The sequence below is a fragment of the Diadema antillarum genome, unplaced genomic scaffold, assembly GCF_040938485.1.
Source record: "Diadema antillarum isolate AM-2024a unplaced genomic scaffold, OU_Dant_1.0 scf00000075, whole genome shotgun sequence".
Classification (NCBI taxonomy): domain Eukaryota; kingdom Metazoa; phylum Echinodermata; class Echinoidea; order Diadematoida; family Diadematidae; genus Diadema; species Diadema antillarum.
In genome coordinates, this window is record NW_027270964.1 from 5,411,044 (window position 1) to 5,428,187 (window position 17,144).

General features: G+C 39.2%; 1 protein-coding gene across 1 annotated transcript in view; it reads right to left on the reverse strand.

The window, feature by feature from the left end:
* LOC139717460 (guanine nucleotide exchange factor subunit RIC1-like) overlaps positions 1-17,144 on the reverse strand; it is a 78,339-nt gene that overhangs the window by 45,609 nt on the left and 15,586 nt on the right. The gene's annotated exons all lie outside the window — the stretch shown is intronic.

Here is a 17,144-nt window from a genome sequence, read left to right on the forward strand (position 1 = left end):
GACACATCTTTCCATCAGTCAAACAAAGGGCAAAAATGCTCAATATTCCCTGTATAATATATGTCTATGTAAATATATGCAAATTAGCACAATAAAGACCTCAATTTAAAAATACAATTATAATTCATGCAACTTCAGACAGTGCTCTGTATGATTAATCAACTCAAAATTTCAGAGAACAAATTTCATTTTTTTGAAATTAGGTTCACTTTTCAAAGAATGGCCCTTTATGATTGGCTCTAATGAGTTGTTAAAAACATCGACCTGTCCTATGAATACAATGTATCCAGCCCACCATTTGGTGTCTTTTCCTCGTATCAAATGTAACTCAAACTTGCATCTTCTTCTCTTTCTTTTTTTTTTAACATGTGATACACATAACTTAGCTGTAAGCAGATTATTGATTCTGTCTCCATCCTAAAGTTCTCACACCCTGAGTTCTCCATCAAAGGAGTATCAGGTTCCCTCAGTGGCAGAATGCGGTGCTGTAATGGAATCAACAGGACGATGTATTGTGCATTTCTGTGATGTATTCCACAGCTATACAGTAGGCCCTACCTATGGTACATCACTTCTCTAATCTTGAATAGAAATGGGCACAATTCAGCTGCAATACAGCCTACATGTAAAGATATGCAAATAGAAAATGACATTCTTTTATGAGAACAAAGTGTTATCAATGTAACTGTTCTTTATACAACATATCGTCGCTGGGGTGACAAGACCTTGTATCTGCAATTTTGTTGAAAATGACTTTTTTGCATTTACAAAATTGTGGTATGGTCAAATAATTGCTTAAGTGATGTCCTGTCCAAATCCTAGTTGTTTTACCCAAAAAATGAAGCCACCATGGCACGTCAAAGGAATGGCTGTCCCATTCGGTATAGTGCTTTGGCCGCCATGTTTTTTTGGCTCTCCTGAACATTTGACATTTTGTAGATACGAGGTCTTGTCGCCCCAGCGACGATATGCATCTGAAAGTTTAAAAAGATTCAGTGATTGGATGTCTCTCTATGAGAATATTTTGCAATCCAAAATGCCTTTGTGGGATCAATGCATCAGCAGCTGAGGTAAGACACAAAAACAGTACAAACAGTATATTGGCACTTTCACATTATAACTATAAAATCTAGATGTTTTGAAAAACTGATACTTGCCATCATGATCATACCAGCAAAATTCATAACATTTGCATCACATTTTACAATTACTATCAGCCATGTGCTCATATGTTTGAGTGTAGGCATTACAGTTGTACAGTATATATTTTTTAAGTGCACTTCTGCCTGCATTTGTGTACGTACATTGTGTGTGAATGTGGTACTTTATGTGTATTAAATGCATGCATCCTCATGTTCTTGGGTGATTTTGTGCTTGTATGTGGGCAACTGTTTGTGTACAGGTATCCCACTGCCCTGAAGAAAATTATTACCCCTTTCAGTAACTCCCCTGGCTAGCGCCAGGCCCGAGCTAAGTCACAAAATTTTGAGTTTATGAATGGGTCGGGCCAAAGTGGCTCGTGCCAGGAGCGGATTTTTTTGGCGCTGCTGAAGCTACATGTAGCACCAGGCACGGGCCAGGCTCGGCCCTGGTGCCAATCGAAGAGTTTATGAATGATAGCAGCACCAGGCTCGGGCCAAAATTTCTTGCACGGTCAAAGGTCACAATTACCTGGCCATGCCCTCCGCCGGAGCACGCGTTCAGTTGCCATGGTATGTAGTTATCCCTTACGTGGCTGAGTTCGTGAATGGGTCATCGTAAAAGTAGCGCGGCTCTGCTGTAGTTACTGAACGCAATTTTTACTGCTTGGCACGGGCCAAATTAGCTCGAGCCAGGAGCTGGCCAGAAATGCATGAGGTACTGAAAGGGGTATAAATTGATTTCCTCATTTAATCACCCATTTTCTATGGTCTGTTACTCCAATCATACCTTGCATGTTTTTGCCTGTGTTTGATATGATAAGATAAAGTTATGTAGTATCTGCTACAAAGAAAATGAAATACACTGTATTGGTCCCTATGATCTAATAACATGAAGAGAAATCCTCCCGGTTTTTGTTTGTTTGTTTTTTTTATATCCTGTGGACCTTTTGAGTCTACAATACATATATTGTACCTGATCAACACATAGTACTTGTAAAGAGCACTGTTCATAACTCTGCAGCAAGCAAGCTAGCTCTTTGTTTACTCAGGCTTGGTCAAGAAATCTAACAATGTTTAGTGTTTTTCATATTTACTGCATTTAATATCAAGTAGCCTCAGCAAAATTTGACAATTACTCTCAAAATACACTTTGTGAAGACTGAAATAATGCTAAAGGCATTGGCTTGTGGTGTATATCATTACCTTTAATGAACTTTCATATCGAGCGGATAAAATCAGCCGATAATATGGTGCTTCCAATGATTCACACTCTCCTTCCACGCATGTGGGATCTGTATAACGTCTGATTTAGATTTTATGCTTGACTTTGCTTTTCATTTATTTGATTCTTCCAGCGCAGTTTTCAGTTGACCTTGCTCTCCACGATACATGTATCTATAATGTCCTCAAAATATTGGTTATCCAGCTTTTCATTCAGTACCCACATTTGAAGATCTCCATGTACACTGTAAGCTTATAGCAATACCAAATGCAAAGCAGCAATGCGGGCACCATTGCTACATGGTTTTCATAATGGGAGCATTTACACTACCATTAAACTATTAAATGAGCAAATAGTGGCATGGCTAATTTACAGTCATTCTACAATGGAATCACAGTGTATGACCTGAGGATTAATCTGAAATACTTGGAGAGACACCTTTTTTGAAGTCTAATTATGGCATTATAAGAACCCCATACAGGAGATGCATGAAATTTAAACCAATAACACTCAATGTGTTTCATACAAAGTATACATTTGTACATGTAATTTGGTGCTTGCATGATTAAACACCCATAAACTGTTTGTCCTTCAGAAAGCGAGAAGTACATTTTTCCTGTTCTACATGTACGTATAATTGTACATACAGTACCAGTCACCACTAAGTATTACACGTTTACACGATTCGAACGTGTACCCACACAGACGCCAGTATCGTGTATTTGGCACGATCACACGTTTCAAAAGGTGTTCCGAGTCAGTGCGCTCGCGGGGAAACGTGTAGTCGTGCGAATTACACGCAAGTTCGGAAGCCTGCGCGAAGCGTGTAATCGTCGAAACGTGTAGTACTTACACGATATGTCCGCGCGCGCTCTTCGACTCGGTGTACCAGTACAGCATGTGTGTAGCGAGTACACCGGCAATCCGATCGTATGCCGTTATATATGTATACAGTTACGGTTTTCTGTGCTGTGCCACATTACGTTAGCTTAGAGTGGCGTAAATTCTCAGGTTTCCAGTCCATTTTCTCTCATTTTTCTCTCTTTTGCTTTCGTATCATTATATCCCTTTATTTTCAGAGTACAATCGTACTTCTGAGAGTGTTTTGCTCATTTTTTGTTAAGTACTTACCTCGTTAGCAACAATTATGGAGGTGAGTTTTTGATCGAGTGTTTGATTGAACGATGTTGCAACGTTGTTGATTATAACTTATAAGCTGTACCGGTAGTATTCTTACCGTAAAGTGTCTTCGTCGTTCGTCTTCAAGCTTCATGTTTTCACCCTGGTTTTCCTCATCGTGGTTTTCCAATTCCATTTTATTTTCCGGTGCAAGATGTTCTGTGTATTTTTTTCTGCGGTAAAATGCCATTATCGATCGTGTATCCATCATAGTTTTCCACCTCCATTTCATTTTTGTAAGATCTAACGTTAGCTAGTCGTAGGGTCTGCGATATCTGAATCGTTAATGCTGATGTGTTTTGTGACAGTGACTCTGATGGGAATGATTTTAAGTTGCGGTGGATAAGATTGGCTGTAATGATAGTAATGATAATGATTGTGGTGGTATTGATGTACGAGCTCTGATGGTGATGCAATTTATTTCGAGTGACCGATATGATGACGTTGACGATGGCGAGCACGAGTAGCCTAGATCATAGATGGGCCTGTAAGTGTATTGACGTCGAATGACACTTAGGCGCAAGGCGGGCATGCAGGCGCCAGGCGCAGGGCAGTGGCTGACATGACGCCCGCTCGCTCGTGCGCCCGCGCGCAGGACAGGGTGGTCTAGAGACCTTCATTTTTTTTTTCTTTTCTTTTCGTTTGTTCACTCGGGTGTAGTGCTCCCAAAATTCATGTCTTTGACGTCCTGTCTCTGGGTGTAGAAACTCACCCAAATTAATTTGTAGACAATAAGTTTGTTCAAGTCCAGTCTGTAATGCTAACTTAATTTCTATTTTAGAACTCGATGAAATCCCATTTTCTTTGCTCATTTTCCCATTATTAAATTATTTAGAACTCTACTAAATTTCTGATGTACTGCATTCACTATTGTGCTATATTATTAAAAGCGCCTGCTAAGCAGGTGTTTCATACTTTCTTTTTCATTTCCTTCCTGTCACTTTTTTCTTTGACCCTGGATGAAAAAAAAAAAATACAATCTTGCTATGTAAAGACAGAAAAAATACCATCGTGAAAATATTATGACAGTAAGCTAATAAAAAGAAAAAAATAGGCGAGTGATGAAAGTTCTTGCACATTTGTAAAATCATAAATCAAAGGTGATTTCTTATGAAGCACCTCTTTCAAAGAAAATAATGTGCACTACAAGTACAACAGTTCAAATGATGAAGTGAAATCTGAAAACTGTCGTGGCATCAAGTGATATTGGTAGGGAATTCTGACAACGACAAAAAGACAAAACAAAACTGTCACGCCATTTTATAATGTATGATGATTTTTTTTTTCAATAATGGGGAAGGTTACGAAATCATAAACGCCACCGATAAAATCACAGTGAGTCCCTTATACAATTACCGTAACAGTTGATTACTTCTGCATCATATATCCTTTTAACTTTTAACTTTATTTCTTTTGAGATAAAAAGGGTATAAACTTTATGAAATATATGAGCTTAACTTCTGTAGTATTACTTTAACAAACTTGGCAAGTTTAAACAGCACCTTCATATTTTAGTACTATAGTATTAAGTAACGCATTCATTTTCAAAATAGTATTTTGCCTAGTTATGTATTTCTTTGGAATACAAATTTTCCGTTCCTCGGAAAAGTACTCGCTCTGGAACATACACTGTATATGAAACTCATCACCAATCAAAAAACCACCATACAGAAGGTACGCAATCTGCTTGACCTTGGTAATCCTTACGCTCACGTCACTAACTGCAAGAAGGCGCATGAAATTCAGCTCTGCATAAACCAAAATAAAATGACTGGACGCAAAATGAGTCAGTGTATCTTTGAACTATTTCATGCTCATGACGAAACGAGGATAATTACTATCTAGCGTTAAACAATAAAAATGAGTACATGTATATACATTGATATATGCATGTATGTTTGTATGCAGATAGGTGTACAATTTGTATGTGATGTATGCAGGCACGTGTAATGTGTCAACATGTCTTAATTTCAACTGCCCATTCAAAGATAGTATACAAGAATAATATTTCATGAAATTGCACAAGGAGTTTAAGCCTTTTTAAGCCGTCTTAGTTACAATTCCCGACCTCAGAAACATTGATCGACTAATTGCTGTTTGTATTTCAAAGCAACAGAAAGAAATACAAAATCATGACATTCAAAATCAGGTTTTGAATCATCATAATGATACGATGTCATGATTATGTTAACGAAGTGAAGAAAGTACTCGGGCAGTTTTTAGATCTAGGCAAGACTATACGAATTCACAAATGAAGTGTACAATGTATTTCTTACGTAAGACACTCTGTCAGTGCAACCTGACCTGACACATTTTCTTGAAAGAAAATTTGTAGAGGGAGACAAAGTGAAGAAACTGGCACCTGACACATTTTCTTTTCAGCGGGAAAATCATCAGCATTATATACCAAACCTCCGTGTAAAGCTGTGTTTAATTAATCCCAGTGCCTTCGGTTCGCACTGATCTCCAAGATCAGAGGCGGGTCCACTCTGTTCCGCTTGGGTGCTATTGTGCGGGACAGACACTAGCCGCTCACTCAATTAGCTGTCCTTCTGAAAGGATCGTCTTTCTTTGACAGTCACACCTTTACGACTGCTAGTACGCTGTCTTTTATCACCAACTCCAATCGTCGATCTTGTTGCCTTCCAATACTAGTAAATGAGAATATTTTCTTGGTTTTTTTTTTTGTCCCTCATGCCGATTTTCGTATAGTTGATGCCGAGGAGCGAAACACGAGCTAGAAGACCGAGTTAATTTGGCTCATTCACGTTTTCCTCTTTAATGATAAAACTTGTGGTCTCTTTATAAAGCACTGAAGACTGTCAGAAATGATGCTCGTGACGTTGTTACATAACCGGCATGAGCAGTACGTATACTACAACCACCACATGCGATTATTAAATGGTACGATATCTAAATTGGAACACATGAAATGCAAAAATAAAGGATGTGCTACTTGTGTATAGCGAATTAATGTCAGGACATGATCAGAAAAAAAAAAACAATCTTGTAACGATACATCCATGCGTACAAAACAACATCAAATTATAATGTTCATATTTCATTCACAATCAAGAATTTAACATATATTTTCATGTTTATGTTCAGAAACATGTCATTGACATTTTCAGGATAAAACGGGCCAACGATTTTGCAAAATGTCTTCCAGCGAAAGGATGGACTCGACCAATCGAAACGAAACGATTAACGAGAGACGCGGTTTTCGTCATTACGTAACACAAATTCAAATGGTTTATTTAGTGATCCATGCACCATTCTTATCACGTTGTGTACACTCAATCGTTTACACATCACAGGACATTTCCCGCCGGGCCACCAAAAAAGCCGGATGTTTGCCTTATAGTTTTGAAAATGAACAGCGGTAACTATCGGCTCCTTAAAGGACAAGTTCACCTTCATAAACATAAGGATTGAGAGAATGTAGCAATATTAGTAGAACACATCATTGAAAGTTTGAGGAAAATCGGACAATCCGTTCAAAAGTTATGAATTTTTGAAGTTTTTGTGCAGTAACCGCTGGATGAGAAGACTAATGCAGTGTGTGAAAAACTTAGATGTCACATGCGTACAACAATATAAGGAAAATATAAAGAGAATTTCACAAAATTTCATCTTATGAAAAAAGTACACATTCCCCCGACTCGTTACCGACAAATGTTATGGGTAATATTGTTCCCCCTGCCTTTAGAAAGAGGCAAGTCAAGTGCTCTTTTATTATGCGAAAAAAGTGAAAATATGTTGAATTTTCTTTATATTTTCTTTATACTGTTGTACGCATATTATGACTCACAAGCTGTAGTAGTCTCCTCATCCAGCGGTTCCAAAACAAAAATTTTAAAAAATTCATAACTTTTGCATCGATTGTCCAATTTTCCTCAAACTTTCACTGATGTGTTCTACTAATATTGTTGCATTCTCTCAATCGTTATGTTTATGAAGGTGAACTTGTCCTTTAAGCTGCTAGAATAAATGTTAGATGTTTGCTCTTAATTTTGGAAATGAATAATGGTAATATTCGACTCCGTATTAATACAAAAATAAATGTCGGATGTTTGCTTATACTTTTGGAAATGAATAATGGTAAGATTCAGCTCCGTACGGTGCTGAAATCAATGTCAGATATTTGATTTTGCGTTTGGAAATGAATAAGGATAAAATACGGATCCGGAAGATGCTGAAATAAATGTTGAATGTTTGCTTTGACGGTCAGATATAAATGATAATGATATTCAACTCCGTACGGTGATAAAATAGATGCCGGAAGTTTACTTTTACGTTCGAAAGTAAATAGAAATAATATTCAGCTCCGGAAGATGCTAAAGTAAAATGTCGAATTATCCCTTTGGCGTTCGGAAATGAATAACAATAATAATCAACTTCGTACAACGATGAGAAAAATGTCGGATGTTTGCCTTACTTTCGAAAGTAAATAGCAATAACATTCGGCTTCAGAAGATGCTGAAAGAATGTCACAAGATTGTTTTTACATTCGGAAATGAATAACAGTTATATTTTGCTCCATGCGATGCTAAATAACTGTCGGATGTTTGCTTTTAAATTTCGAAATGAATAACAGTAACATTTAACTGCGTTTGATGGTGAAGTTAATGTTTGCTTTGACGTTCGGGAATGAATAACAATAGTATTCAACTCCGTCCGATGAAAAATACTAGTAAATGTCTGATGTTTGCTTTTATGTTCGAAAGTAAATAGCATTCAATAACATTCAGCTCCGGAAGATGCTAAAATAAATGTTGAATGTTTGCTTTGGCGTTCGGAAATGAATAACAATAGTATTCAACTCAGTACGGTGATGAAATAATTGCTGGATGTTCGCTTTTATATACGTTCGAAAGTGAATGGCAATAACATTCAGCTCCGGAAGATGCTAAAATATAATGTCGAATGATCCCTTTGACGTTCGGAAATGCTAATAACAATGATATTCAGCTCCGTACGATGATGAAATAAATGCCGAATGTTCGTTTTTACGTTCGAAAGTAAATAGTGCTCAATAACATTCGGCTTCGGAAGATGCCAAGATAAAGGTCAGATGATTGCTTGAACGTTCGGAAGTGAATAGCAGTAACATTCTGCTCAATAATTAAGATGCTGAAATAAACATCAGACATTTGCTATTTCACATTTCGAAATGAATAACAATAACATTCAGATGCGTTTGATGGTAAAGTATAAATGTCGGATGTCTGCCTTGACGTTTGAATGTGAAAAACAGTACATGTATAACACATTCGGCTCCGTACGATGCTGAAATGTGTCAGGTGATTCATTTCACTTTCGGAAGTGGACAGCAGTAACATTCGGCTCCTTACGATCATTAATGTCGGGTGTTTGCTTTTGAATTTGGAGATGAATAACGGTAATATTCTGCTCCGTACGATGCTAAAATAAGTAACAAATTGTTGCTTTTACATTTGGAAATGATTAACGGTATCAATCGGCTCAGTTAGATGATAAAATAAAGAGCGGATGTTTGCTTTCACGTTCGGAAATGAATAAGGATGATATTCAGGTCCGTAACATGCTAGAATGAATGTCGGTTGCTTGGTTTTACATTTGAAAATGATTAACGGTAAAATTCGGCTCCGGAAGGTGTTCAAATACTTGTAAAGCAAATGTTGGATGATTGCTTAAATTTCCATCAAAAATAAATAACGGTAATTTTTGGCCCTTGTATACGATGCTAAAACAAAATAATGTCGGATGTTTACAATGTCTGCAAATACTCCCACTTTCTCATTTCAAACCTAGATTTTGACCGTGGCATCAACTTTTAAATCTATAAGCCTATCGTATTGTGTATATCAATATTTGCGAAATCTTAGAACTCAGAATAACGGTATAAGATGATTAAATTTTCTATTCATTTATTTTAGACGTGGGTACCTGTATCATTCAGTAATGCTTGATATCTATTTTTCTATGTTTAGTAGGACCGATGGTTTTTCCTTTTTTTTTGGGGGGGGGGGGCACCAAAAAATAAAAATCAATCATTTTGGTGGCCCGATCGGGCCACCAAAATAAAAGTTGTAGTGTGGAGCCCTGGTCTTTTGTGGATAAAGTGTCTTGCTGAAGGGCAAATATCGGGCTTCGAGGGGATTGGAACCGCGAACCCGTACCACGGCTAATTGATTCGGATTTTACTTGTATTTGCAGGTCAACTTTAGATAGACCTTTTTTTCTTTTTTGCGATACAGCTGGGGCTTCATGCGCATTTATTTACAACAACAGTAAATCCGAAGACGATCAGAAAGAATGTCAGCACCAGGAGTAATGCACTTGTCAATGTAATGACGCACCCCACTACCCCCGGACATGGGTGCGTCATGGTCATTTTTTGACTGACCACACGGGGTTTTTGACGCACCCCCACAGTCACTTTTTGACGGACCACACGGGGTTTTTGACGAACACCACAGTCACTTTTTTGACGGACAACACGGGGTTTTTGACGAACACCTAGGTCACTTTCTTGACGGACATCCTCGGTACATTTGACGCACCCCGTAAATACTGAAAGGATTTTTGCATACGCTTTATTCACGCAATTTCATTTTCTTTCGGTTCGTAAACACAATTTGTCAAAGTTTCGGCAAGTTTCCCTTACCCTGGCCCTGTAAGCACCGTACCGTCATTCACCGTACATCACTCTGCTGCTACGATATTCCGAATGTATGTGCATGCAATCCATAGTCACCTGGCCATGCCATGACTTGTCTGCAGGTGCGCTGTATGTGCGCGGCCATTTCTAGTCCGGTTGAATGCAACACATGGACGATGTACGTTCGATGAGGAATAACGAGCACGCTGCTCACTTGCGAATTGCACAGCGTTAGCGAGCGAGTCGCGCACCACTAACACTCGACTTGCCTGCTACTATACTGCAGGTACGCGCAGTACGCACCACGCAACGGTATACCAAAGATCGTATACGGAATTCCGTATACGATCTTTGATTTTACTATTTAGTACTGTGAGGTTGAAATCGTTATATCGCTAAACAGTCCGTCTGGCTTGAGATTGAGTATGCGTGATTTCATGAGTTTGTTGGAAAGAAAATGTGAGGAGAAAGGGTGGCTTTAAAATCATTTGCTTGCCAGATTCGGGCAAGCATTTTTCCCTCTTAGGCCTACTCCAGCTCCAAAACGCTTCCCGACTTTGATTTTCACTTGCCGCGGGAAAGCGCTCACTGTAAATTCACTCGCGGTACGTACGTGTATCCGGTACTGGTAGCGTGCAAAAATGCGTGCAGTTTTCCATAGCCAAGTGCATACCATGACGCACCCCTCGGTTCAGAATAATGCGTGTTATTTTCCATAGCCAAGTGACGTACCATGACGCACCCCTCGGTCAAAAATTTGACGACAATGATGGGATTTTGACGCACCTCTCGGTCAAAAATTTGACGGACATAGCTGGTAAAATGACGCACACCTGGGTCACAAATTTGACGGACCAAACGAGGAAATGACGCACCCATGTCCGGGGGTAGTGGGGTGAGTCATTACATTGACAAGTGCATAATCGCACCGGGCCGAAAGGGATAAAGGAAAAGTTGTATATCCTGAATCTACCCCCCACATCGACAAGAAGACAAATGAAAAAAAAGAAAAAGAAAAATATGAATGGACCCACATGAAGCATAATTCTGGAAAATCTGCGGGATATTCGTTATTTCATTTTGCTGTGTTCAAACTATACACCAGTATAGCTTTTCGAGTGTGATCTTAATGCGTATGAACGTTCTATGGACTTTAAGTTTATAATGCGAAAGAGGGTAACTATACAACAATTAACGACATTGATAACGCCAAACATTCGGAAATTTCAGAGTGCAAGAAAAATAAGACGTCCCGGAAGTACGCCAGACATCATCATTGCTTTTTTTTTTATTCCTTTATAGCTCCACAGCATCACCTAGGAAAATCAATTTGACCAAGAACAAAAGCGCGTCCCTCTTTTCTTCCTGGGCAATTACCCCGGACCCTTCCCCTGGCCCTAATCCTAACCATAACCCAAACTCCTCACCCTAAACCTAACCCTAATCTTTACTCTAACCTTAATACCATTAACCAGTATTTAGCGGGGGGGGGGGGGGGGGGGGGGGGGTTAATTGCTCCCTGGGGTTATTGCCCGGATTAGGTTGCAACACACAACAAAAACCTCTTCCCTAGCCCTACACCTTCCCGATCTCCGTGTGTTGTCAGGTGAAACGACATGTTCAAATACAAGAATAAAACAACAGTAGGTATTGATTGAAACTCGACACCCATTCATGCCAGCCAGGCCAGGCTGAAATGTAACTTCAAAGCACATTCCGACAGCTGGCTGACAAAACCACATGGCAAAGGAATTTGCGCGCGCGTGTGGATTGCTCAATAAAATTGGAGGGCCTGGGAGCGGGAAAAACAAGGATGATTTAATTTACTACTAGTCTGTGAGTAATCAAAAGCAGACCTTTCGAACAATTGCAAACGTCATGATATTATTTTGTCTTCCTTTTGGACTGAAAGAAAAAAATCTCAAAGACGAGTTGAGTACACGTTGTATCACAATTTTTTACATAGCCATGCAAAAAGATTACTACACTCATGTCATAACAAGAAATGAATCAATATTCCAAGACAAATACAAAGCAGCCTCGGGTACTGACGGTGACAAGAGACGCCATGCATTCACGATGCACGTTGGGGAGCAACAGGGAGGTGGGAAGAGACTCTTCCCGCCTCCCTGGGAGCAACATGGAGTTGACAGGGAGGGGTGATCCTGGAGTTTGTGAGAATTTCCAGATACTCCGTGACAACAGGGAGGTGGAAGAGAGACACTCCACCTCCCTGGTGACAACACGATTGTGACGATCTCAAAGCATGGACCCTACCACGCCCAGCAAATCTGCGTGCTACTTCCTCAAAATTTGAAGGAACTTTGTCTCTGATCTCTTGAGTTGTTTTTGCTGAATATCAGGAGCTTTTCATGCCTGAAGTTCAAATGGATGGTTGCCAAAAATTTCATAATTTATAAATCTCTCAGTAATTTATTTTAGGCTGTTGACGCTGCCGTAAAAACATTAGAAATTTCATATAAACTAGTCAGGATAAAGACAAAAAAATCTCCGCACAAAACAAATGCAAGTATTTTCTATTGTCATTGGTAGTCAAATTTGTGTTTTACAGATAATTAAATTATGATTAAAGCAATAGGTATAGTATTAACTATTGTATTACACGTAGTAACACTTTCATGATAAGTTTGACGTTTTAAACGGCTACATTAACAAAAATCGCAGGAGAGTTTTTTTAAGGAGTTCAACCATTTCTAAACGTGAAGGCATGTTAAATGAAAGGGAAAAAAAGAATCAGCGTTTGTAATCCTGGGTCTTCGACTTTCTGCTTGAGCTATCGGTAATTAAACATTCCTTCTCTGTTCATCTCCAAGACCCCAGACTGTTCATGACCTCCGAGAATGCGCCAGTACGCGCGGTTTCTTCTGGTGATTGGTCTCTCTCTCTCCACCCCTCCCCATTCCCCAGTCTGGCACCTTGTACCTTGGCATCGTGGGAACTTTCATGTGAAGCGTGCCAAGTTACTAGTTACCACTGACCTTCTGGCAGTGTAATAATGCGAGCAGCAAGTGGTAGACATTTTCTTCTGCTGCTGCTACTTTTACTGCCGAAATACTACTTAGTAGTACTCGGCTTTGTTCACCACACACTACCACCAGTTATTTGGCGAGACACACGTTGTGTATTGGAATATAAATGGACTTTTGCACCTTCCTGAATTGAGTAAGTGTCTGACAGTTGTTGAAATCGTGACATCGCTAACGTTAGACAGCCAGCGTTAGTTTTAGGTTTGCGTATGCGTGATTTCATGGGTTCAATGTTCGAGGAAAATGTTGGCTGTGGGGAAAAAGGTGGCTTCGAAATTTTTGCTTGCCCGATTCCATTGACTGCGCCCATGAGTACAAATTTGACGACCATCGCGAGTCGACGATGATAGTGCTGTTTAGGCAGCTGTGCATGCTGTACTAGTGTATAACTTTGTATATTGTGCACGAAGAATTTTCCGGCACATGGCAGCAGGACGATATGGTCTCTTTCCACCTCCCTGATTAGTGGTATATCTAACGCAACGAACTACATTGTAGTATCTAATGAGCTACATTGTAGTATCTTTGCGGTGTGCCGGAGCATGCTGCTGCTATCCATCCATGCTCGAACGTCGTCTGCTCAACACAGCGCTGTCTGGATTCGATCAGCGCGCACAATGTGCACACGCATGCAACACGCCCGAAACGTGTAGAAGAAAAATACGCGTATCCCTCGCTCGGACATCGGCACTGAATCGTGACGTTCTGAACGCTACACGTTTCCCTCTGCGGGCGGGCCTGTGCGAGCGAATCGTGTAAAGTTCACTTCCACTCGATTCGCTCACGCGAAACGGGTGAGCGGACCCGAAACGTGTAAACGTGTAATACTTAGTGGTGACTGGTACTGTATGTATGTATTTCATGTACATATTCATTGTCCTGGATCACAGGAAACTCAATTTGGTAACATGAACTCATCCACAGATATAGACAGCTGCAAGGAAATTACACTAAAGGAAAGTACAGGTTTGTAGCTACTGACCTTGCTAATTGTGGTTCTGGAAAGAAGTTTAAGAAAATAACATACAGTTTCAATTATTATTAAAAAAAAAAGAATTTCCATATTATCCAGCCATCTCCAGGGTACTCACTAATATAGCAAAATTGATATTTCAGACATTCAAGTCACTTTTCCTAGTTACTGCATAAATATGGCTCTCCAATTCTATACAGAACGTCATTACTGCTAATGTGTCCCAAACCATGTCCTCTGTTCTCATGCAATGAATGCATCCATGAATGTTACTTTGAGAGCGAGCATAGGTTCATGGCCAGCCCTAGCAAGTCTGCAGGTGGCTTTCTCCTCAGCACACAGCCAGGATGAATCACTGCATTATAAATTACCCCTGAGCAATATCTGATGCATGAAATCTGTAATCTCAAAGTCATCACAAGAGCTGCTGTCTGGATCAGATTTGAGGTGAGGTACAGTAGATGGCCACTCTCCAGTGAAACACAAATAAATTAGGGGGGGGGGGGGGACCAAATGACATTATACATCCTGTGTGAGAAACACTGAAATATAGCATGTAAATATGATAAGACACTGAAAATATTTACGATGTGCAGCCCATCTTGTATACAAATGCATGTATGGCAAGAAGTACTATTCATCTCTTAAAAGGTGACAAGTTCATGTTGAGACATACAGTGCATCGAATATGAATGCACATCATGTGTGTCCCGTATACTAGCTTGAGGAATGATGTGTGACTGGGAGGGTAAATTGTGAAGTGCCTCTATTACACAATGTCTTTGTAACACGTTCATGCATCCTTTGGTGCGACAGGTGGCAATTTACTGTTTGGTGTTCTCCTTTGTAGTTTAATAGCAATCACAATCTTTGTCATTTTTTTATGCATGATACGCATGATCAAGTTAATAGTGTATCACACAGTTTCAAAGGGCCCTTGAACGTGGATCGATTTCAAACAATTTTGCAATGACAAAACTTTTTCAAATATTTTTATTCCTCAGCAATGCATAAATATGGTTATTCATACTACAAGATGGTGATTTCCTGCGCACTTGTAAGCAAGTATCATACACATAGTTTGTACACGTAACACACTTCCTTGGATATGTACTCTTAAGTCATCACATTTTCAATATATTTTTGATCTCAAAATACTCCAAAACACTACATTATCCTGGCAAATCATGTCAGCCAAGTTTCTATGCTAACCTTTTCAATTTATTGCAAGAGAATTCCAAATGGTGGAAAATGAATTTGAGCCCTTCCAGAGAATTACCACGACGTTTTACCTTTTAATGCATCACACAACACAAATACAACTAGAAATGTCGCTTTGGCGACTGGTATGCCTCCGCCATAATGCATGATTTGCCCAATAGGTCTAGATAGTACATGTGGACAATGTGTGATTACATTTTCACAAAATTGGCAAAATACTGAAATGACAAGTTTGTCACAAATGTGTTGAATGTTCACCTTCCTTGACTTAGGTTTAATTGGATGAATAGGAGAGCATGTATCTAGGGATTTAAGGACTTTAACTTGACTTTGACCCATTCATACATTTAGGCATTGAGTAATTTTCAAGGTACATGTGTGGAGAAAAAGTGCAATTTCTGAATTGAATAGTAAATTGTTACCATTTTCATCTGGCCCTTGACCCTCAAATTCATAAGATAATCACTTTCAGGTAGAACATGCATAACATGTACTAAGTTTCAAGATAACTTGAGCCACTTCCGAGATATGAAGGAAAAAGTTAGTTCAGCACTTTCACTTGATCTTTGACCTTTTGACCTTTGAGGCAATAAAAGAAGTTAAAAAAAACTTTCCAGAGAATTTGTATTAGGTTACACATGCATACACCAAGTGTAAAAAAAAAATAACCCTGCTGGCATTGCATAAATATGAGGGAAATAGTAAAATTTTGAAGTGTTGCACTTGACCTTTGACCCCTAACATTTGACCCCATGAACCCTACATTCTCTAGATAATCACTTCCAGTCAGTACATGTATATACTATGTTCCATGAAGATACCTTGAACAATTTTCCAAGGTACGGAGAAAAAAAAAGAAGTTTTAATATTTTTACTTGACCTTTTGACCTTTGACCTTTGACCTCATGACCCAAACTTTCACCAGAGAATCTTAATTGGGTAATACATGTATACACTAAGTTTCAAGAAAATATCTTCAGGCATTCAATAGATATGGTGGAAATAGTGAAATTTTATGTATTTGACCCTGACCTTTTGACCTTTGACCTTTGACCTCATGACCCAAACTTTCACCAGAGAATCTTAATTGGGTAATACATGTATACACTAAGTTTCAAGAAAATATCTTCAGGCATTCAAGAGATATGGTGGAAATAGTGAAATTTTATGTATTTGACCCTGACCTTTTGACCTTTGACCTTTGACCTCATGACCCAAACTTTCACCAGAGCATTTTAATTGGGTAATACATGTATACACTAAGTTTCAAGAAAATATCTTCAGGCATTCAATAGATATGGTGGAAATAGTGAAATTTTATGTATTTGACCTTGACCTTTTGACCTTTGACCTTGACCATGTGCACCCAATAATTGATAGGCACAACTTCACCCCCTAATACACATACATGCCAAGTTTCATTAGGATACCTCAACAGGTTTTGATAGTTACCTTGTCCACAAAATTCATTACGGACGGACGGAAGGACGGACGGACGGACGGACAACCCGAAAACATAATGCCTCCGGCACCACTTCGTGGCGGAGGCATAAAAATAAACATGCCATTCCCATATAAACGTTGCATACCTTTAATCAATCCGGGGATACATGTTTACTTTACTTCTCTCATTTACATGTAGTACTGAAATGCTAATGTATTCACACACATACAATGCCTCACATCAAATCATTTACAAACCCATCCAAGCTTGATA